Consider the following 23,240-nt stretch of genomic DNA (forward strand, 5'->3'; position numbering starts at 1 on the left):
TTAAATAGCTGCACAAAGATGATCACAGGGGGCATATAAAGCAGCAATTTTGAAACTGTGTTTTACAAGTTGCATATTTTTAAATTACATAAATTCAGTTGGACCTGAAGCTTTGTAGGAAAGTCCTGCTTCCTTCAGGAGAGAAAGACTCAGCAGCATCAGCTATTTGTTCCAGCTCTCAAATTCCACTAGTTCCAGATTCTGAGGGTAGAGACAGGCTTGTTTAGAAGGTGTGGAAAGAAATAGGTAAGTGGACAGAGAGTCTGCCACATTCAAAATGAGCCAAGTAGTTAACAGTGTTGCCAACTCACAGATGTGATTTTGGGTCCTGCTGCAACTGGTCTTAGGAAGACTGCAAAAGGTTCAGCCTTCACATGATTTCGTGACACTCAGGTGGAACTTTCATGCTTTTACATCCTGATCCCCACAGACAACTTTCACAGAAGCATAGATACATTAGCTATGCTGCCTAGCTACTAACACCACACTCTACTCTTAGACCTAAGTAAAAAAGACCAAGAATCCTGACAGGATCCTCACAAGGACAGTTGGGACCAAGAGTTAAAACCTGAGGCCAAGAGTAGCAGAAAAGTTTGTAGTCATGTTCCAACCTGAAATCAATACCAAGGATCAGAGTCCAAGTTAGAAGTCAAGGTCCAAATCAAGTTTAGGTCAGAGTCCAGAGTTCAAGAGCAAAACCAGAAATGGAAGTGGCAACTACAGGACACCTACGCTGTTGACTAGACACTTTCCGGAACACCCTTTGGGTTTATATAGGGCAGGGAGCCAATCAGGAGCCATGAGGTTACTTACTATCTGTAAGACCCCTTGAGGAGGGACTTCCCATAGACTGTGTCCACAGCAGGTTGTGGGTAACGGAGCAAGAGTTGACTACTGCTTCTGATGGATGGCAGAGTGGAGGTGTTTGTTGCAGGCTCAAGTTTGAGACCCACAATGCCTTACACCAGAGGTAGGCAAACTACAGCCCACGGGCTCTTCCTGCCCAGCCGCTGAGCTTTTGACCCAGGAAGCTAGCCCCCAGCCCCTCCCCCACTGTTCCTTGCTCCCCACAACCTCAGCTCACTGCGCCACCAGCACAATGCTCTGGGTGGCAGGGCCATGATCTCCTGGGGCACTGCAGCTGCAGATCCCAGGCTGGGCGGTCAAGCTGCAGAGGTGTGGATAGTGGTCAGGGCGGTCAGAGGGCAGGGAACAAGGGTTGAATGGGGGCAGGGGTCCTGGGCTAGGAAGGAGGGGGGTTGGATGCAGGGCAGGGGGCAGTCAAGGGACAGTCAGGGGGAGTTGGATGGGGCAGGAGATTGAGGGGGCCGTCAGAGTGCGAGAAGCAGGGAGAGGGTCGGACAGAGAGCAGGGCCAGGCTATGCCTGGCTGTTTAGGGAGGCACAGCCTGCCCTCCACACGAATTCCGAAACCCGATGTAGCCCTCAGGCCAAAAAGTTTGCCGGCCCCTGCCTTACACAGAGTATACTGCTGTGTCACAAATACAGCCAAGAGAATAATTAATTTTTTGGTTTTGTAGCTGAACAAAAAAAATCCCAAAAAGAATCCAGCTCATTTTGAATGGACTCGAACTTTTTTTTGACTGAAACTAAATGCATTTTTCAGTGTATTTATTATTTACCAAAAAAATTGTTGCAAACACATTTAACCCACTGGCAAAACATGTCTCCTTGTTAAGCTCTAGTCCACATAAAGAACAGTAGTATGCTTACTTCCACAGTTACTCTTACTTACAGTTACTTACGCAGCTTACTTACAGTTACTTACGCAGCTAAAAGAGTAACTGTTGGGAAGAGGTTTGTGCTGTGGATCTGACAGCTCTGCGTTCAAACTCTGCGGATGATCCAACATGTGGGAGTGGGAAAAATATACATATCATATAAAAAGTTAATGTAAAAACCCCACAGTAGTTGCTGGAATGATTTCATATTGCAAAACGTATTTAGAAATGAAATTGAATGTTGTGATACTACTCATATTACTGTTGTATTTTTACTGTTTGTGTTTTAGTTAATTGGAGCTATCCTTTTAAGAATAGGGTGTGGCACCATTCTAGAGAGTATTTGAGATGCAAAGCACTGTGAGAGACATTTTGCGTATGTCCAGGGAATGGAAGACTCTGCGTGTGTAAGCTCCAAGAAGTTCAGATTGTGATTTAATAAACTTGCATTTCCAAACAGCAAGTCTCCAAGATGTAACAGTAATGCTTATGAGAGACTGGATGCCTCTGTATTACTAATGAGGATCCTGCAATAGTGACCAAAAATTACATTTTGTATCAATACATTTGTGACCGTTGACAAGACTAGCTGTCTCCTACATGTTGGGGGTGAGTAGAAGGAATTTTAAAAAATAATCAAACCAAAAACATGATTTAAAGCCTTTTAAAAGCGTTTTGTGATCTTTGAGGGATCTGACTCATGATTTTTTTTTTAATTTTTTGTTGTTGGCAATACTGAGTTAAAGTTTCTTTTGCTACGGTAAGTTAGTGGAGAGTGATAGGCATGAGGATGAGGAAGCAGGTAGGGAACAAGTGATCAAGGGTTGCAGGACAAAAGATTGAATCAAAGGTCAGGGACTTGAGGGACAGGATGTGGGGGGGGGAGAAAAAGTACAAAAATTGTGGACTTATTTCAGTTATTTGCTTGTATGATGGCATCCCTTCCCCTATCTGTTATATGTCTAGAACACCCAGCACGTTTGAGCATTATAAAACAACTTTTTTTAACATACAAAATGGCAGCTATCAAAAATTTGAAATATTAGTAACTTCCATGTTTCTGTGACTGTTCTACACTCTTGCACTGCCAAAGGGAGAGTAAGCAACTAGGTGCCCATAGAGCAGTTTGAGATGGCCATCTTCATACTAAAAGGGGAAATGAAACCACTTACATGGAAAGAACTGTCAGATGTACAGGGAAAGAGGAAAAGAAAATCCATGATATTGTCATTTTAACAACATAGGCATTACTTATAACAGAGTAAAAAAAAAAAACACCTTTCCAACAGAAGCATGAATTTTGTTGATAGCATCTCTAAGTTGTTGGTTTTTTTAATATAGGGAAACAAAAATCTGAAGGAAGTTGGCATAAAGACTCAGTTCCAGAATCATTTACCTGAACCACAAGACTTTAAGAATGGGTTACTCCCACAATATTACAGCTGTGGCAACCCAAGACTTGTCCTGCCACCAACAAGAAACAAACTGAATCACAGTTAGTTCTTTCCATGCAGTGGAGTTGTGAGAGAGAGCAAGAAAGTCATGTCTACTCACTACAGAGTGGTGGCAGCAAGGATGTTTCTTTGAAACACCTACATAACAATCATTTATTTCATATAATCAGCTCTATTATATTTAAATTTAATTCCATTTAGATAATGGTTTTATTTAGTGTAGTTTGAGTAGCTACTATAGAACAATTACAAAACTACTCAGTTTACACAAAGAATTATCAAATCAGTATATTAGTTTTTAAATAAGAAATACAGTGCTAAATTTTGCTTAATATATTTAGCATCACTGCTGGAGAGATAGAAACCTGTCAATGATGGGTAAGTTATAGCATATACAGTAGTTATCAGACACTGTATGATAACTAACCTATACACTTGAGTTTAAATATTTAATTTAATTTAATTCCAAACACATCTGCCTTTTAAGTTTTCGTTTCCAATTCTGAGAGCAATTGAAATTTGTTCATGTATATATAATTTTTATATAATTTATATAATTAGGGAAGAGGTCATTTTAGTGATTAAGACGCTTTATTTTGGGATATGGCACTTCAGCTAGGATGACAACTAGAATCTGGAGTGTTGTAGGTGGAACTAGAACTCTGATTCAGAAAGCATATAACTTAAAAAAGAAAAACAGTGAGACAACAATGATAACACATGAAATAAACTGCTGAAGTTTTTACACCTAGATGACCTAAGATTTTGATAACAAAATGAAAATGATGTCAGGTGAAGCTCTACAAAGTTACAGCTCTGCAAATTACTTATTCTCATCTTCCTAGTAGCATAGAGAGGCTAGTAACTGTGCTAATCTGTAGTAATATAACTATCAAGATTTAACAGTTTGTCTTTTTAAAAGTCACTTCTGTGATCCATTCTCATCCTAGGAAGCTATAAAGCTATGAAAAATTACAGCAAGGCATGCACAATAACCCAATTCCCTCATTACGTTTTTCATATTGCAAAGGAAAATGGGGGAAGAGGGAATCAATCTAGTTACACAACTTCAGCTACATGAATAACATACTTCGATCGACTTACCGTAGTGTCTTCACTGCGGCGAGCTGACTGCTGCCACTCCGCTATCAACTCTGCCTGCGCCTCTCGCCGAGCTGGAGCACAGGAGTCGATGGGAGAGCACTCACGGATCAATTTATCGCGTCTACACTAGACGCGATAAACAAGCCCTGCTGGATCGATCACTGCCCGACGATCTGGCTGCGCTTCCCAGCCAATGGGAGATGCAGAACTGGAGCTTGGGGCAGAGCAGAGGCAGCAGATGGAGCTAGGGCCGCCGCTTCCCAGAAGCTGGGTAAGGAGCATGCCCCAGCACCCATGGCACTCCCCAAGTCCCTCTTCCCCCGTTTTAGTCAGGGCTATTTTTAATAAAAATAAGTCATGGGCCAATGAATTTTGTTTACTGCCAGTGACCTGTCCATGACTTTTACTAAAAATACTCGTGATTAAAACATAGCCTTAGTCATGACAGACATTGGGGCCCAGCCTCTGACTCCAGGAGACACCATCATGTATCTCATCTGGGTGGTCTCATATTCCTACTTTACATCTTCTCCCTACCTGAGCTCTGATCATCGCAAATGATTAATATTTTTGATTCAACCCAGCATGGAAATGTACACGCCAACTCATGGAAAAACACCGATCTGCCCTGTAACTACACTTGCTTCTGGACAGTTCTGGGCACTACAGGGAAATGGCCTTGCTTTGGCTCCTTGTAGAGATACAAACAAACAGAAATCCATTAATTTCTCAACTGCCTCCCCTCCCTGTCTCTAAACAAATAAAATACTGGAATGCAAAAGGCATGAGTGATCATGGGTGAAAGTGATCATGAAATCATAGAATTTGCAATTCTAAGGAAGGGTAGAAAGGAGTACAGCAGAATAGAGACAATGGATTTCAGGAAGGCGGATTTTGGTAAGCTCAGAGAGCTGATAGGCAAGGTCCCATGGGAATTAAGACTGAGGGGAAAAACAACTGAGGAAAGTTGGCAGTTTTTCAAAGGGACGCTATTAAGGGCCCAAAAGCAAGTTATTCCGATGGTTAGGAAAGATAGAAAATGTGGCAAAAGACCACCTTGGCTTACCCTTGAGATCTTGCATGACCTACAAAATAAAAAGGCGTCATATAAAAAATGGAAACTAGGTCAGATCACGAAGGATGAATATAGGCAAATAACACAGGATTGCAGAGGCAAGATTAGAAAAGCAAAGGCACAAAATGAACTCAAACTAGCTATGGGAATAAAGGGAAACAAGAAGACTTTTTATCAATACATTAGGAGCAAGAGGAAGACTAAGGACAGGATAGGCCCACTGCTCAATGAGGAGGGGGTAACAGTAACGGGAGACTTGGAAATGGCAGAGATGCTTAATGACTTCTTTGTTTCGGTCTTCACTGAGAAGTCTGAAGGAATGTCTAGTATAGTGAATGCTTACGGGAAGAGGGTAGGTTTAGAAGAGAAAATAAGGAAAGAGCAAGTAAAAAATCACTTAGAAAAGTTAGATGCCTGCAAGTCACCAGGGCCTGATGAAATGCATCCTAGAATACTCAAGGAGTTAATAGAGGAGGTATCTGAGCCTCTAGCTATTATCTTTGGGAAATCATGGGAGACAGGGGAGATTCCAGAAGACTGGAAGGGGGCAAATATAGTGCCCATCTATAAAAAGGGAAATAAAAACAACCCAGGAAACTACAGACCAGTTAGTTTAACTTCTGTGCCAGGGAAGATAATGGAGCAGGTAATCAAAGAAATCATCTGCAAACACTTGGAAGGTGGTAAGGTGATAGGGAACAGCCAGCATGGATTTGTAAAGAACAAATCATGTCAAACTAATCTGATAGCGTTCTTTGATAGGATAACGAGCCTTGTGGATAAGGGAGAAGCGGTGGATGTGATATACCTAGACTTTAGTAAGGCATTTGATACAGTTTCGCATGATATTCTTATAGATAAGCTAGGAAAGTACAATTTAGATGGGGCTATTATAAGGTGGGTGCATAACTGGCTGGATAACCGTACTCAGAGAGTAGTTGTTAATGGCTCCCAATCCTGCTGGAAAGGTATAACAAGTGGGGTTCCGCAGGGGTCTGTTTTGGGACTGGCTCTGTTCAATATCTTCATCAACGATTTAGATGTTGGCATAGAAAGTACGCTTATTAAGTTTGCGGATGATACCAAACTGGGAGGGATTGCAACTGCTCTGGAGGACAGGGTCAAAATTCAAAATGATCTGGACAAATTGGAGAAATGGTCTGAGGTAAACAGGATGAAGTTCAATAAAGATAAATGCAAAGTGCTCCACTTAGGAAGGAACAATCAGTTTCACACATACAGAATGGGAAGAGACTGTCTAGGAAGGAGTATGGCAGAAAGAGATCTAGGGGTCATAGTGGACCACAAGCTTAATATGAGTCAACAGTGTGATACTGTTGCAAAAAAAGCAAACATGATTCTGGGATGCATTAATAGGTGTGTTGTAAACAAGACACGAGAAGTCATTCTTCCGCTTTACTCTGCGCTGGTTAGGCCTCAACTGGAGTATTGTGTCCAGTTCTGGGCACCGCATTTCAAGAAAGATGTGGAGAAATTGGAGAGGGTCCAGAGAAGAGCAACAAGAATGATTAAAGGTCTTGAGAACATGACCTATGAAGGAAGGCTGAAGGAATTGGGTTTGTTTAGTTTGGAAAAGAGAAGACTGAGAGGGGACCTGATAGCAGTTTTCAGGTATCTAAAAGGGTGTCATCAGGAGGAGGGAGAAAACTTGGTCACCTTGGCCTCCAATGGTAGAACAAGAAGCAATGGTCTTAAACTGCAGCAAGGGAGATTTAGGTTGGACATTAGGAAAAAGTTCCTAACTGTCAGGGTAGTTAAACACTGGAATAGATTGCCTAGGGAAGTTGTGGAATCTCCATCGCTGGAGATATTTAAGAGTAGGTTAGATAAATGTCTATCAGGGATGGTCTAGACAGTGTTTGGTCCTGCCATGAGGGCAGGGGACTGGACTCAATGACCTCTCGAGGTCCCTTCCAGTCCTAGAGTCTATGAGTCTATGAGAATTACACAAGCAGAAGTCTTGGATTGCTGTTAGCTTTTTTGTTTTTCTGGAAGTGAGGTTAGGGTGGTGGAGTTATATAATAAGGGAGAAAGAGCAGAGTGTGAAACAAGAAATGAGCAATACTTGTGTCAAAGCAGGACACTATAGGAAAAGTGACCTATTCTTCAGAGTCCAACCTTCAGTGTTGATTTCAACATCTGGGAACTGGTGAGAAAAAACTGCCATGGCTGCAGTCATAAAAAAGATCCAGTCTGGAGTATTTTCAAGAAATTCATGCACCTCTGGGTAAAAAGGGAGTGTGCGCCAAACGTAACCAGTGCAACAAAGAGATGCAAGCCTGGTGGTCAGAATGAAACAATGTTATGAAAAATGCTCTTTAGAAGGCAATAACTTTGAAGATGATGATGACAACGACATGGACATGTCTGAAGAATCTGGATCAACTGGTTAGTAAATTTATTCTCCTATTATTGCTGGATTTCTGAAATTATTTTTTATTGCTTAATATAATCAAACATGCTAGGTGAAGACTTCCTGTTTAAAAGTAAAGCATTATTAGCCATTTATGAATTGTAACATTTTAAAAAGTTTTTTTCCCCATCAAGCTGTTTGATATGTTGCTAAAGATCAGGTTTAAAATATACTTAGATAATCTTTATGATTTATTATTTTCCCTATAAAACTGAGTTTAGCAGTAAAAGTTATAACAAACTGAACAAAAATTCAAGTTTCAAGCACTCAGTTTTGTCACACAAAATGTTGCAAATGTAGCAAAGATAAGAATTCTAGAAGAAGATAACGAAGGGAACCTGAAACTAATAACAAATGGTTGCAGTGCTCATTTAATGCATCTTTTAGTCAAAAGGTTAAGTACAACTCCAAAAATAAAGGGAAAATGTTGTTCAAATTGGAAAATACTTTAACAACCACTTCACTTTAGCTTCACTGAAGAGAACAGGAAGAAACTAATTCTCCTAAAGATGTACAATGGAATTCAGTGGTTGACTGTTTTGAGCTGTTTATTAAAAAGTGGCCTATTCTGATGACAATGTATGAAGAAATCATGACAAAATATATGAAACTATCAAAGCCAAAGTAGTCAACATTGGATAAAGAAAAATGCAGAAGATATGGTAAATATACTAAAATCTATTTCCATATACTTGGACAAACTGTAGAAAGTTTGCTGCTATTGTATTTTTGATTAAATTTGTAAAGAACTTTGAGACATTCCAAGGAATACCCAACAATAAAGTTAAATTGAAGGTGGTAAAGAAGCAGACGGATCAAGTACTGTACTGCACCTTACTTACTTTCATGTCAATATTCTCAACGCAAAGTACCAAGGTAGATGCTTAGCAGCTGAAGATGCTGCTGTTGCATATGAACATCTAATAATCACCCATCAACCATGCTAACTATAACAACTCTCAGGGCTAGAAATGAACCGTTCAAGAGGAACATGTTTGCTGTTTTAAAAGGAAGTCATATCACCTTACTGGTGGAAGTCACTAGCTAAGCACCTGGAACCAGAGTTTGTTGAAGTGCTAAACCAGCTTTTGAAAGCAGTAACCTCTTCTGTAGACACAAATGGAGTTGTTTTTTTTCATTTGAACTAATTAACTCAATGTTTAGAAATCAACTGCGTGTTGAAAAAGCAGGAAAACTTGTCTCTCCCTTCCAGTCTGGGAATAAAAATGCAGAGGGAGGGGATGAGTTCTACTAGCTTTCAAAAACTGAAGGACTGCCTAAGTAACTTAGGTGACAGTCTCATTTTCAAGAGACTTTGGCAAATAGGGACATAAGCTCCAGTCACTTTCACATAGGCATATCTGAAAGTTTTCCTAGGCTGACTTGAAATCAGTTTAATTCACTGTCTACAGTTTTTCCCACTATTTAATAAATCATTAGTTATACATGAGAAATATGTTTTGATCAGAAAAAAAATTATATATATACACATATACCTCTTACCTCAATATAACGCTGTCCTTGACAGCCAAAAAATCTTACCGCTTTATAGGTGAAACCGTGTTATATTGAACTTGCTTTGATCCACCGGAGCGCACAGCCCTGTCCCCCCAGAGCACTGCTTTACCACGTTATATCCAAATTAGCGTTATATTGGGTGGTGTTATATCGAGGTAGCAGTGTATATATATCCAAAACATTTAAGGCTGTTGTTTTCAATAAAAATAAATTTTGCATGCCATTGTATGCATTGAATTCAATTCCAGTTACCATCCTAATGCAGCTTGATACAAATCATGAGCAAAATTTAATTACTACATAAGTAATATATCATTCATCACTTTCTAACATACTAAAATGTACAATTAATAAGTCTGAAAATATTAAACTATATAATTGCTTAAATAAATGTACATAGTTATAATCTTATCTTCCTAGGGAGTAAAAAGATAACAAATCTAGTGTAAAGACTCTGTTTAGTTGTAAATCAATATTACAGCCACTGAGAATGCACCTCTCTAAATGAAGTACAAATGGAAAAGATTGTTAAAGTTGATTATTTAAATCAGGACTTTCCACTTGGTGTTTTAAATCAGAAAGGTGAAAACAGGAAGAAAATAAATAAAATTAATGGGGGTATAAAGAGTCAAAGTGTTTTGAACCGCACTAGCATGGGGAAAGTTTACGCACCCACTCAGCGTGGGATAACATAGTGATCCTCCCACTTCAAGGCTGAGTTCACATCAATGGAATACACTGAACTATTCTGCATTTGGCCTTTGGATAAACAGTATACATCTATTTCGGATTCTGCACTGAAATAGAATTCCCAAAACATAAAACTCTTCAAGTAAATATAATACTATGGCTATTTCTACATTTCCTACAACAAAAACACAAAAAAGCCACATTTGCCAACAGTAAGCTTTGTTCTGCTTAAAAAACAACTATATGTTTGAAACTACTGCTTTCATGTTGCAATAATATTGCAATTATGTATTAATTACTGACATGCATCTGATGAAGTGGGTATTCACCCACGAAAGCTTATGCTCTAATACATCTGTTAGTCTTTAAGGTGCCACAGGACTCTTTGTTGCTTTTTACAGATCCAGACTAACACAGCTACCCCTCTGATACTTAATAGTCTATTTCACCTATATTTTCTTAGTCAGTTCTGACAGTCTGAGCCACGTAAACTTCAGTGGTTTGAGCATTGGCCTATTAAACTCACGGTTGTGAGTTCAATCCTTGAGGGGGGCCACTTAGGGATCTGGGGCAAAATCTGTATTTGGTCCTGCTACAAAAGGCAGGGGCTGGACTCAATGACCTTTCAGGGTGCCTTCCAGTTCTATGAGATAGAAGAGGCTTGGTTAGGGTGGAGGGATAGCTCAGTGGTTTGAGCATTGGCCTGCTAAACCCAGGCTTGTGAGTTCTATCCTTGAGGGGGCCATTTAGGGATCTGGGGCAAAAACCTGTCTGGGGATTGGTCCTGCTTCAAGCAGGGGGTTGCACTAGATGACCTCTTGAGGTCTCTTCCAACCCTGATATTCTATGATTATAGCCTCCATCTTCCAAAATTCAATTCAGCACCAATTCATTAGGTCAGCCTTCATTTAAAAGAATAATTTCTAGCAGACTATTTGTATTCTACCAGGTTTAAAACTTGAGTGCTAAGCTCAGTCAGAACTATAGCAGCACCAGCAGTCATACAAGATGACTTACAATTGTAACAAACTTTTCTTCATAATTTAGTAGCTGTACTTCTTGAAGATGAAAAGTGGCTTTGTAAAACGAATGTTGGTTATGTTTGTGTTAATGAGCCCTGAGGATGAAATGCCAATAGCAAACTAGCTCATTCCCCTATAAAACACCTGCGCTGTACATCTCATTTACCCTTCTGCTTAGTAGCAATAGCCACCTGCTCTCTGAATCCATTTCTACAGCATACTGCCCTGTCAGTCCACACTCTCCCTGACAAGTTATTAGCTATAGGGAACCAGCTGGGTACAGCATATGGACAATTCCTGGCGGGGAGGGGAGAATGATGGTTGGCAGGTCCCCTTAAACTTGAATTTTTCTAAGTTTACAGACTCTCTCTCTCCTTTAGAAAGAAAAATTTACAATTCCATAAGAATATGGAAAAAAATATTTCTTATGTTGGCACGGCACACAAGCTGCCTAACTCCAATACAACAACCTTGATGCTTTGCTTTCTCACAGTGTGAGCCAGATTTTAATCACAGTTTCCAGCACAATTACTGAAATGGTGATAAAGAAGCAGGTGACCAGGGAGGAGGAGATTTGACTTACCTGCTATTTGAACAGGTCAACCCAGATGATTCGGTAAAAATTGACAAGCTACACTACAAAAATGAAAATCTATCATTGATATTTAACATGCTGTTTACCAAATCAACAATGATGTACTTATTTCATCTAAAATATCCTATACTGCTATACACTGTGACAATGATATGATGATTTATAAATCACCTCAACTGTGTACACTACCTGCTAGCAACAGTGTAGCTAGTGCAGATGACTCTTATTGCTTAATTACTATATGCAAGTTGTTACATAAATTCCCAGGTATGAATAATTTTGTCTTATTTCTACATAATGGTAGGCACAGTCAATAGTTTAATCTATGCCAACAATATACACTTTACACACAATGTATTGTGAACTGTATTGTCCAAGGAATAAGTAGTATTTCCAATGATTATTTTGCTATAGCTTTCTTTCCTTTGTATCACAGAGAGATGACAATGTCTCTTTAAACTTAAAAAAAATTCCTCCACCAGGGCTGAACAATCCCCAGTCACTACTGATGAGCATAAAGCCTAAGCCACCTGTTTCTGTGGAATTTTAAATATCATTTAAAGTAAAATTAGGCTTCTAGGCCATAGAGTTGCAAATTTAGAATTTTAACCCAATATAACCAAAGGTTTTTCTCCACATCTGCAAGTACTCCAGTTCTTTGCAGCCAGTTATAGCTTTGCTATTTAGAATACCAGGCAGCGAGATTACACACACACACACACACACACACACGTGCTTCTATTGTACCTGATGTGTTTTGCTGTGTTTCATATACATAGTTACAATCTATGCTGTGAAAACATCCCTCACAACCAAGTGTATGCCAGTCAAGTAAGCCAGCAGGAATACTATTTAATGTTTTCATCCTCTTAAGACTTTACATTACAAAATTTCACATTTAAAAATAAAAGTTAATAAGTTGACATGTTCTTTACAAAACTCCTAAAATCTTAGAAAGTGACAGTCCCACAAAGTCAGACAGTGAATTGTGACAAATTAGTGGAGTTTTTTAAACAAATAAGGAAGTTTACAGGGACACTGAAGTAGTATGAAGTTTCCATTTTTAGTAAAATTATGGAAATTTGAAAATTTCATACAGCACAAGAGAAGTGCATTGCCTCTTTTTTAAATCATATATGAAGATACAATGCTCCAGAATACCTCGTCATGTTTAATTCAGCGGTTATTCATTCAAATAAAATTTTACATAAATTTGAGAATGTTAAAATATAAGACATTTCATTCTATCTCAAATAATTTGTTGGTTTGTGATTAAGATTCTTTTAATATACAACTCTCAAACTGTTACAAGAGGCTTCTCTTTTAAATATTAGACTGACAAATCTAAAGCCAGATCTACAGTTTCTTATGAAAAGAAAACATTATTGTGGATGTGAATCAGAGCTCCCCATACAAATCCTGCTATTACAACAGGGGTATGCAACCTATGGCACATGTGCCAAAGGCAGCACACAAGTTGATTTTCAGTGGGACTCATGCTGCCCGGGTCCTGGCCACCAGTCCAGGGGGCTCTGCATTTTAATTTAATTTTAAATGAAGCATCTTAAACATTTTTAAAACCTTATTTACTTGACATACAACAACAGTTTAGTTATATATTATAGACTTATAGAAAGAGATCTTCTAAAAAATTAAAATGTATTACTGGCACGTGAAACCTTAAATTAGAGTGAATAAATGAAGACTCGGCACTCCACTTCTGAAAGGCTGCCAACCCCTGTACTACAATATCTTTAGTTTTTAAGATGGTAAGCTGCAAAAAGTTTATTCATGAATTACGTCTATTCCTTTAGCAAGTGTCTTGGTTTTAATTACTGGTTATCTTTATATTATATTAGGTGAAAGATCTGTTTTATTTCTTTAGTATCCAATTTGCTTGTTACTGCAAGAAGCAATTACCAGAATTGCAACGTCGTCAAATGAAAACTGAATTATTGAGGTATTCATTCATTATCACATCCACCTGCATAGCTGACTTAACTAGTGCTTAGTTGTGGTAACTACAGACTTCACATTTAAAAAATATCTTTGAGTTCATTCACCTATGAAAATACATTCAAGGGATAATAGTTCTATGGTAGGATATTAGATGCTATGTTTTATTTATTATAGTTCAAATAATTATGTGCTCCATTAAATAGTGTAACAAAGGTCCAGTCCTACAAACACTTACTTTGCAGAGTAAAGTGCTTCAATGCCATTGTCTAATCATGTTAGCCAGCATGTCTTGGAAACAGCCCTTAACACTTAGGATAGACATAGTTTAACATCATTACAATGGTGTTATATGGTCAAGTTGTAGCCTAGATGTTAAGGGATTCAAGTCATGTTAGCTAAATCAGTTTAAAAAAAAAAAAAAGCACGTCCAACTGTATATCTTGACATACCCAGTGACACTGACACTAGTAAACACTGTAGTTGGTAATAAATGTTTGTAGGATCAGACCCTACTACAGCAGGCAAGAGGTTTTGCTCCCGAAAGGAAATTTATAAAATCCAAGTCAAACATAGCTAAGTATTCAATGTCTTAAATGCAAACAATAATTGTCCAGATTATCACACTATGGAAAACTATGTACCTGGTAGCATCTGTACGGTCACTTTTAGTACTAAGAATCCTGTCTCATTGTGAGGACTTTTATTTGAACTTTTTTTTTTCCTTTCCCCCCTAAAAGTTCACTGAAAGTTCAACAGTTTACAGTAAAAGATTATACAACACTGTTTACAGAGTACTGCAGCACTTTACAGTGGGTAAACCACCAACAAAGGGGAAGGCTTAAAAATATATTTAACTAAACACCAAGCTAAACAACATGTATTTGTTTAAGTCAAATGGAAATTCCGAGTACCCACAACTAAAAGACAAAGGACGCCCAGAAACAAACAAAGAAAGCCATGACCTTCTCACATGAATTTAAAGGAATGCAGTTAATTAAAAAAATTAAGTGAGATTTTATATCTATTGCTAAAAATACTACACAAGATTCCTCTAGCTGAGAGAGTAAAGAAAAATACCTATTTCTTCAAAGATTACTATGTCCATATTACACCACCTTGTGTACTGTCATTTTCACTCTTTACCCTCTGTAGCCCATTACCTAGTCCAGTTTTCTATTTATACTGGTCATTCACAACCCAGAGAGAAAAAGCATTTCGTAGTTGTGTATTTTAGTTTTCTTTTTTAAATGATGTACTGGGCACTTGTCTTCAACAAGATGAAATCAACAAAGACAAGTGCAAAATACTTCACTTAGGAAGAAAAAAATAAAATGCACAACTACAAAACAGGGACTAACTAGCTAGGTGGCAGTAATGCTGAAAAGGATATGGGGGTTATAGTGAATCACAAATTGAATATGAATCAATTGATGCAGCTGAGAAAAAGGCTAATCTCATTCTGCGGTATATTAAGAGGAGTATCATATGTAATACGCGAGGGGAGCTCTACTCAGCATTGGTGAGGCCTCAGCTGGAGTACTGTGTCCAATTCCAGGCACCACATTTTAGGAAAGATGTGGACAAACTGAAGAGTCCAGGGAAGAGCAACAAAAATGATAAAAGGTTTAGAAAATCTGACCTATAAGGAAAGATTAAAAATGCTGTGCATGTTAAGTCTTGAGAAAAGACGACTGAGGGGGGGACCTGATAACTCTTCAAATTTGTTAAAGGCTGTTATAAAGAGGATGCTGATCAATTGTTCTCCATGTCCACTGAAAGTAGTAATGCACTTAATCTGCAGCAAGGGAAATTTAGGTCAGATATTAAGAAAAACTTAAGTACCAGGGTATTAAGCTCCAGAAGAGACTTCTGAGGCCATGTTGTAGAATGAAGACTTCAACTCTCTGTAGTCATCATTCTACAACATGCCTTAGGATACACCTCTTTTAAATACACCTCTGCCTCAATAGAACAAGACCCGATAGAACACGAATTTGGATATAATGCAGTAAAGCAGCGCAGAGCCCCGGGCCCTTTAAATCCGCACCTGAACCCCACTGCCAGAGCTCCAGCAGGGATTTAAAGGGACCTGGGCTCCCCGCAGCGGCTGGAGCACTGGGACCTTTAAATCACCGCCGGGCAAGCCAGTCCAGTCTGGCATGGTGTACCTGCTCTTGCCAGTACGCCGTATCGGACCAAACCCAATATAACGCGGTCTCACCTATATGGTGGTGAGATTTTTTGGCTCCCAAGGACCGCATTATATTGGGGTAAAAATGTATTAAGTCTTACTAGAATATTTACTTTAATATTACCAATGGACTAACATCACACACATTAAGATTTAATGACGTCTTGCAACCAGCACACATTCTACATGTCATAGGACGAGAAATAATACAAGGCACCAAGAAAAAGATTAAAAAATTGCTTAATAATTATGTTCATCTGGAGAATACTGTACTATGGAAATACAAGAGACAAATTTACCGAATTCAGTTGTCTCTGGGAACTTGTTAAATTTATTAAGAGAGAATGCTCTATACTTGTTACTTTTTGTTTAGTCTATGAAAAAATACATGGAAGTGGGGAAATGAAGCAATAGTGTGTGTTAATGAAGCTACAACACTAACACAAAATATTGCTTAAAACAACACATAAAGACAAGTCAGGAAGACTTCAAAACTGAGGGGTAGGGAATATACCTCTTAGTTTCAGCATTAGTAAAGATCCTTGTGTGACTTGTTAAATTTTGCTGCTTAGCTATGCATATGTAATACAATTTTTAAGTAGATACTGCAAAAATCAGTTTAAAGGCAAACAGTTTTTAAAAGCTATTTTATTTTAAGTGTAAGAGGGCCTGTAAGCAACTTTGAAAACTATCGTCACACTCTTCAGTTCTGAAGTTCAGATTATATATTTAGCCAACTCCCGCTCTGTGGGAGGCCCCGAGACAGACTGCTTCTGATAGACAGCCCTACCACCCTCCACTGCAAGAGCTAAAAGATGTGCCCACAAGACAATAACTGGCTTCACCACTTGTGTCAAAACATCAACAATGACTGATTTTCAGAGATGTACTGATTCAAAGGGGGCAGTCACTTTCAAGTTTTTAAATGTTCAATTTCTAGTGAAATTTTCTTTGGTTATATCTACATTTTAAGTAAAAATCTGTAAAGAGAACATTTAGAGGAAACATCCCAAAATCCCACAACATTTCAAAGAAAAATAAAGCACACTTTAAGTAAGATGTCAATTGTAGTCTATTATCTTCACCCACCCCATGTTTAGGTACAGATGCTGATTGTATCCATCACTGTCTCCTAGAAAGAAGCATTTTGTATTCCTTCTTCCCAAATCCTTCTGACTGACCTCTTGAAATAGTCCAGCAAAAACCTCTTGAAATAGTCCAGCAGCCCTTCAACAGGATTCTCCTTCTGCCAAAATGACTTGTGCTTTTATTAATAAGGTTCTGACTTTAATGGGACTACTCATCCGTAAGAAACTTGATGAATCAAGGTCTTCTTTGGATACACTTTAAAGGGATGGGGGCAGTGCACAGTAGAGAGGAAGAGAGTATGTTGGATTGCAACCCATTTCTCTCCTTAAAGAAGTATACCAGTGAGCCTTGACAATATGCATATTGTTTGTCACCAAACATTTCCTTATACCCCTTCTCAAAAACACCCCCAAAATAATTTTTTTGTTTTACTATTTATTATTTTAAATATATATCAAGAATCCTACTTTGCCCTCATGGATGATAAAAAAATTCCATTAATGTTAACTAATAGGACACATGTACTTTTAAGAGTTTATTTAGGTTCCTAGCTGTCATCAGCTTCACTTTACTGAAACAATGTATGTGCCACTTATCTATATCATATTTCCTAAACAAATGAAGCAAAAAACCTCTTACCTCTTCCTGTGCCTCAGTCAAAAATTGCTGGTTGAAAAAAACTGAGCAAATAGTAACAAATGTTACACTGGGCATATTGCTGAAGAATGATAACAAGGTCATCTTTATGAATAGAACCAATCACTGCTCCTAGACTGCCAGGCACCAATATTATCTAACAAACAGAACTCATATCTCCCCTCTTCTTTATGAGAGGGCTAGACTAAGGCCTTGTCTACACTACAAAGTTGCAGCGCTGGTGAGGGGGTTACAGAGCTGCAACTTAGGATGTGTACACACCTGCAGGGCATTACCAGTGCTGCAACTCCCTGTTTGCAGCACTGGCCGTACACCCGGTCGTGCCTCGGGTGTAGAGGATCCAGCGCTGGATCACCAGCACTGGTCATCAGGTGTAGACACTCACCAGCGTTTTTGTTGACCTCCGTGGAATAAGCAGGTATCCCAGCATACCTGAGGAAGCCTCTCTGGTAATTAAGCAAACTCCACTGCCCTCCAAGCAGGTCTCCTTCCCCACGGTGTGCTCTGGCGTTCCCCGACCCCCCCTCCAAGCAGGTCTCCTTCCCCGCGGTGTGCTCTGGCGTTCCCCGACCCCCCCTCCAAGCAGGTCTCCTTCCCCACGGTGTGCTCTGGCGTTCCCCGACCCCCCCTCCAAGCAGGTCTCCTTCCCCGCAGTGTGCTCTGGCGTTCCCCGACCCCCCCTCCAAGCAGGTATCCAGCCCCGCGGTATGCTCTGGCATTCCCCAACCCCCCCTCCAAGCAGGTATCCAGCCCCGCGGTGTGCTCTGGCGTTCCCCGACCCCCCCTCCAAGCAGGTCTCCTTCCCCGCGGTGTGCAACAGCGCTGCAGCGTGGCCACATCTAACACCACTTGCAGCGCTGGTTGCTGTAAGTGTGGCCACTCTGCAGCGCTGGCCCTATACAGCTGTACTAATACAGCTGTAACAACCAGCGCTGCAAAATTGTAGATGTAGACATACCCTAAGGGCCCCAAATCTACAAACATGCTCATGAGTAACATTACACAGGTGAGCAGTCCCAGTTAACTCAATGGAACGAATTACTCATGCTGTGTAAGCATTCAAAGGATCTCGGCCTTATACCTCTCCCAAGGATGTAGATTCAGTCAAAGATCATGAATACTGCATTTTCCCATGCCACCTGCAGTCAAACATTATGCCTGTGATGCTGCCTCTGTTTAGGGGCAAAAACAGATTTTCAAAGCTACCTAAGGTATATGGGCTCTAGTTGCCCTTAAAATTAAAGGGAATGTGTGTGGACAGCCAGTTCACAGAGTATCTTTGAAAATCTCAACCACAGTGCTTGCCCAGCAATGTTAATTTCACTAAGAACTATACAGGCATAGTAACGTGGCAGAGTCAAACAGGAAATTTTCTGCAACTGCTGGGACACTCACAGATACTTCACTCTGCTCATCCTGCTGTGTTAAAGGAAACTGACTAAACAGAGTGAAAGATTTCCACTCTGCAACTTTTCCTGCCATATTCCCGAGTGAAGGAAAGGAAAGAAGGAAAAAAAAACAAGAGGAAACAAACTTCTGGGGGATTGCGAGAGATGCACACAGGGCCTTCCCTAGGATTTATGCGGCCCTACACAGTATTAAACTGGTGCCCCTATGCTCCACTGAAGGCGGTCTCCACTCCAGCCAGCACCGCTGACCCTCGTGTGTTGAGGGGCCACAGCCATTACCCCCGCCCGCAGACCCCCAGCAACCTCCCTCCCATTGCTGACACACACCAAGCTTCATACGCAGCAGATGCTGCAGTAGTGGCTCAAAGCAGGCTTTGCTTTGTCACATGGGGTCTGCATCTTGCCAGAGCCCATGGCCCTCCTGCAGCCCATAGCCATTGCTGGCTCACCACGAGCATTTTGACAGAAAGTACCAAGCAGTAATAGCAACAACAATATACGTGTATGTGTGCATGAGTGCCTGCATGACAGCGTGTGTATGTGCCAGTGCGTGTAAGAGACAGAGAGCGTGTGTGTGTGCGCGTGTGCGAGAGACACAGACAGTGTACGTTGGGGGACTGTAAGACAGAATTTGTATTGAGGAGTGTGAGATTGTCGCACACACACAATCTGTATTGGGGGACTGTGACTCATGAGAGGCAGAGTATGTGGCTGTGAGAGGCAGTGTGTGTGTGTGAGAGAGAGAGAGAGAGAGAACACTGTCACATTAAGTCCCCACCTCCTTTACCCCCCACAGCCCCCCACTGACTCACATGGAAGTTTTGCTCCTCCTGCCCTGGCCCGGAGACCAAGCAGCGCAGGCAGGCAGGGTCCAGGGAGGGACTCCTCTCTGGGGGGTGGTGGGCCAGGGCGCTGCAGCAGGCAGGAGAAACAGAACTGGAGGCTGGAGCCCTCAGCCGGCCAGCTGAGGAGCAAATGAGGAACAGGGTGAGGTTGGGGAGAAGCCTGCCGGCCCAGCACGGGGGAGGGGCCGGAGAAGAGAGGATGCCAGTGACAGGAATGGTGCCCCAAATTTTCCGGTGCCCTACACAGCTGTATGTGCTGCATATGCCGAGGGACAGCCCTGGATGTACAAACAGAAATGCTACAGCATCAGCAGAGTGGAAGCACCACCAGTATGGAACTAATGCAGTCCATATTTTGTGGGTCAGCACTATAGAGTCAATTCATTCTGTCTCTAGAGTGAGAAGTGGGACATCTTGCATCACTAATGATCCATACACTCTGGGGAACTGAAGCAGCAGTACTGCTATGCTATTTAGGGAACCGCCGGCTGGAGGAAGAAGCCATGCAGAGCCTTGAAAGAGGGTGAGGGAGAGAAAGAGGAGACAGTAATGCTCCTTCTATCTGAAACAAACAAACAGAAAAAATTCAGCAAAAACAAAATCTGAAGAGAGGTTTCTGCTGTGAGAGTTCATCCTTCTTGCAACTGGATCATGTAGCTCCCAACAGTGCTGTTGTGGTAGCAGTCACTTCCACAATAATAAAGGTAGTGTGTTTATTCTCACAGTGGTTCAGCCTTACCTGATTTTAACATACCAATGATGAGCTGATGTGCCAAACTTTCACACTTGGATGGCATGACAACCAACATGTTGGGGATCATCAGGAGTTGCTTCATCTTGCCAATTGTGTATATGTAAACGTGAGTTTTGTCAGATGACTTTTCTACTTCAGGAAACATGCCTAACTGCTTGTTGGTATAGTGCTTTGCTCCTCTTTTCCCCTCCCCACATAAAGATGACGTAGCATGCTGTGTTAGCAGAGACCATGAGGAGAGCTGCTTGTATTCGCTTTAGCTTTAGACACAGCATACTAGTAGTAATTATATTGCTGGTAGCACTTAAAGCATTGGCTAATTAAAGTACTTATAGTATCTCTCACTGTTGCTTGGGTGGAGGTTGCAAGGTTGGGATGGTAGAGAGATCAGAAAGTAGTAGAGGAAAAAGACAGGAAATGGGAATGAGAGAGTCCCAAAAAGCACTGTTCTTGGTTGGAAACATTTGATTTGTAGGTCATAGGGATTTTTGCATTCGCGGGTAAGGAAACTATACTCAAAAATTTTTGCTTTCTAAGAGCATTTCTGAGCTTGTGACAATTTAATGACATTTAGGAAATCCTGCAGACAGGTTTGGCTTTTGCATTTTCCCACGGTTATGGGAGTAAGGCTTTACTGGAGTGTTTTAGGGTTTCATGCTGCAAATGAAACCCATGCAAATGTAGAAAAGAAAAACAAAAGCAGTGGAATGTAGGCCTGGCTTGACATAAGTAACTGGAAGTGGATAGGTCCATCAATGGTTACTAGCCAGCATGGACAGGGATGGTGTCCGTAGCCTCTGTTTGGCAGAAGCTGGGAATGGGCAACAGGGGATGGATCACTTGATGATTACCTGTTCTGTTCATTCCCTCAGGGGCACCTGGCATTAGCCACTGTCAGAAGACTGGATACTCGGCTAGTTGGACCTTGGTCTGACCCAGAATGGCCATTATGTTATTTCTTATGTTAACAGTATACTTTTTTTAAACAATTACAACGTTATGTTTATTACATGCATTTAACAAGCTTTATTAATGATTCCTTGGTTTTGCTCATTCAGTTGCTGCACTACTTTTGTCGTTATCGTCTGTTGAAATGCTTGGTTATGTTCCCATAGCATATCTATGTCAATTTGGTTTTAAACAGTTTAGTTTTGTGCCAATCCTATTAATTTTCTTTTAATGTATCTACTCCCCAAAGCTACTAGTCTTATGCATTTTTAAACATTGTGGTTTAGAAAGTTTTTAAAACAATTTTAAATTATATTTTACTAAATTTTAGTGGGCACAATTTTTTAGGTAAGTTCAGATTGGTAAAATTTAACAACAGTGACAAAAAATAGAACATTTTTTGTGCAATATTTTCCCCATATCTTAGCTCCTAAAGATATTCTGTTTCCAGCCTGCTGATCCATTTAGCTCCCTAATCTTGTCTCCCAAAAAAATAAGGCTTCACTCATGTCCAGTTACTCATGTCAAGCCACACCTACATCTACCAGCAATTTATAACCCAATTATGATGTCAAACTTCAAAGCCTTCTTTGGAAAACCAGGTCTTCAACTTTTCATAGTGGCAAATCAAGGAATATACAAAAGAAATTAAACAAGTCTGTACATAAAACTTGCTCCTGAATATTTCTGAATCGAGCTAGTATTATAGTAGTGCGGTGGTAAACCACAACATATTCATAAAAGTGATTATTTCAAAGCAAGTTAATAGGCAGTAAGGCTGGTTGCTTGACACAGCAAAAAATGGCTGACATGGTAAATATTGCAAAAACACATATTTTTGGGGAAATGTGCCACAGTAATTATTTTCAGTTCAATATAAATTATTTCACAATAAATATCTAAAGCCATCAAAATACCAAGGTCAAAATCCTATACTCCATTACACAGGAGCCAACTATAAATGACCCTAAGGCTTTTCACAGATTTATGGAATGACAGTTTTGCAATGACAGTCCTTTTTTATCATATTTGAGAATTGATAAAACTACTGTGCTTCCCTAACTTTGGCATTTCTTGATCTGAACACTTAATTTTGAAAGCTTAACATTTACTTAATATAGTGTAATATAGGGACTTCTAAGGTTTTTTGTTTATCTTTTAAAGACAAATCCACATAAAAATGAGCTTCAGTCCCTTAGATACAGCAAAGTTGGCTTTAAAGAATATTCTGGAAGTTTTGGCTTGTTGTGATGTCACATACTTAGAGGAGGTCCACGAAAGTCCCCTTCTACTTTCCAGATGCATAACTGGGAACGGTGCATTGCTCTATTGTGAAACTCTCAAGGTGCTTCAGAAAAGCAGTTCTGCTAGATCCCTTTGCACTTCCAGTACACTTTTACCTAAATAACTAAGGGCTTCACTTTAGACAATCCCTAAGTGAATTAAGCTACACTGGCAACGCTTTAACATGGCTTGTATAGTCGCAGCACAGAGCTGGGAGATAGCTCTCCCAGCACTCTAAAAAAACCATCTGCATGAGAGGTGTAGCTCCCAGCACTGGTGCACTGTCTACACTGGTGCTTCACAGCGCTGAAACTTGCTGTGCTCAGGGGGTATTTTTTCACACACCTGAGCGAGAAAGTTGCAGCGTGGTAAAGTGCCAGTGTAGACAAGCCCTTTGTGAACTAAGGCCTTTACTTCTAAATGAGATCATCCACTCAGGAGTTTAATGTACTTTAACTAATACACCATGAA

General features: G+C 40.2%; 1 protein-coding gene across 4 annotated transcripts in view; it reads right to left on the bottom strand.

Annotated features, from left to right (window-relative positions):
* The window catches only part of SNX13 (sorting nexin 13), a 153,351-nt gene that overhangs the window by 122,447 nt on the left and 7,664 nt on the right, over positions 1-23,240 (bottom strand). The window lies entirely within an intron of this gene.

This window comes from Gopherus evgoodei, chromosome 2, assembly GCF_007399415.2.
Source record: "Gopherus evgoodei ecotype Sinaloan lineage chromosome 2, rGopEvg1_v1.p, whole genome shotgun sequence".
Lineage (NCBI taxonomy): Eukaryota > Metazoa > Chordata > Testudines > Testudinidae > Gopherus > Gopherus evgoodei.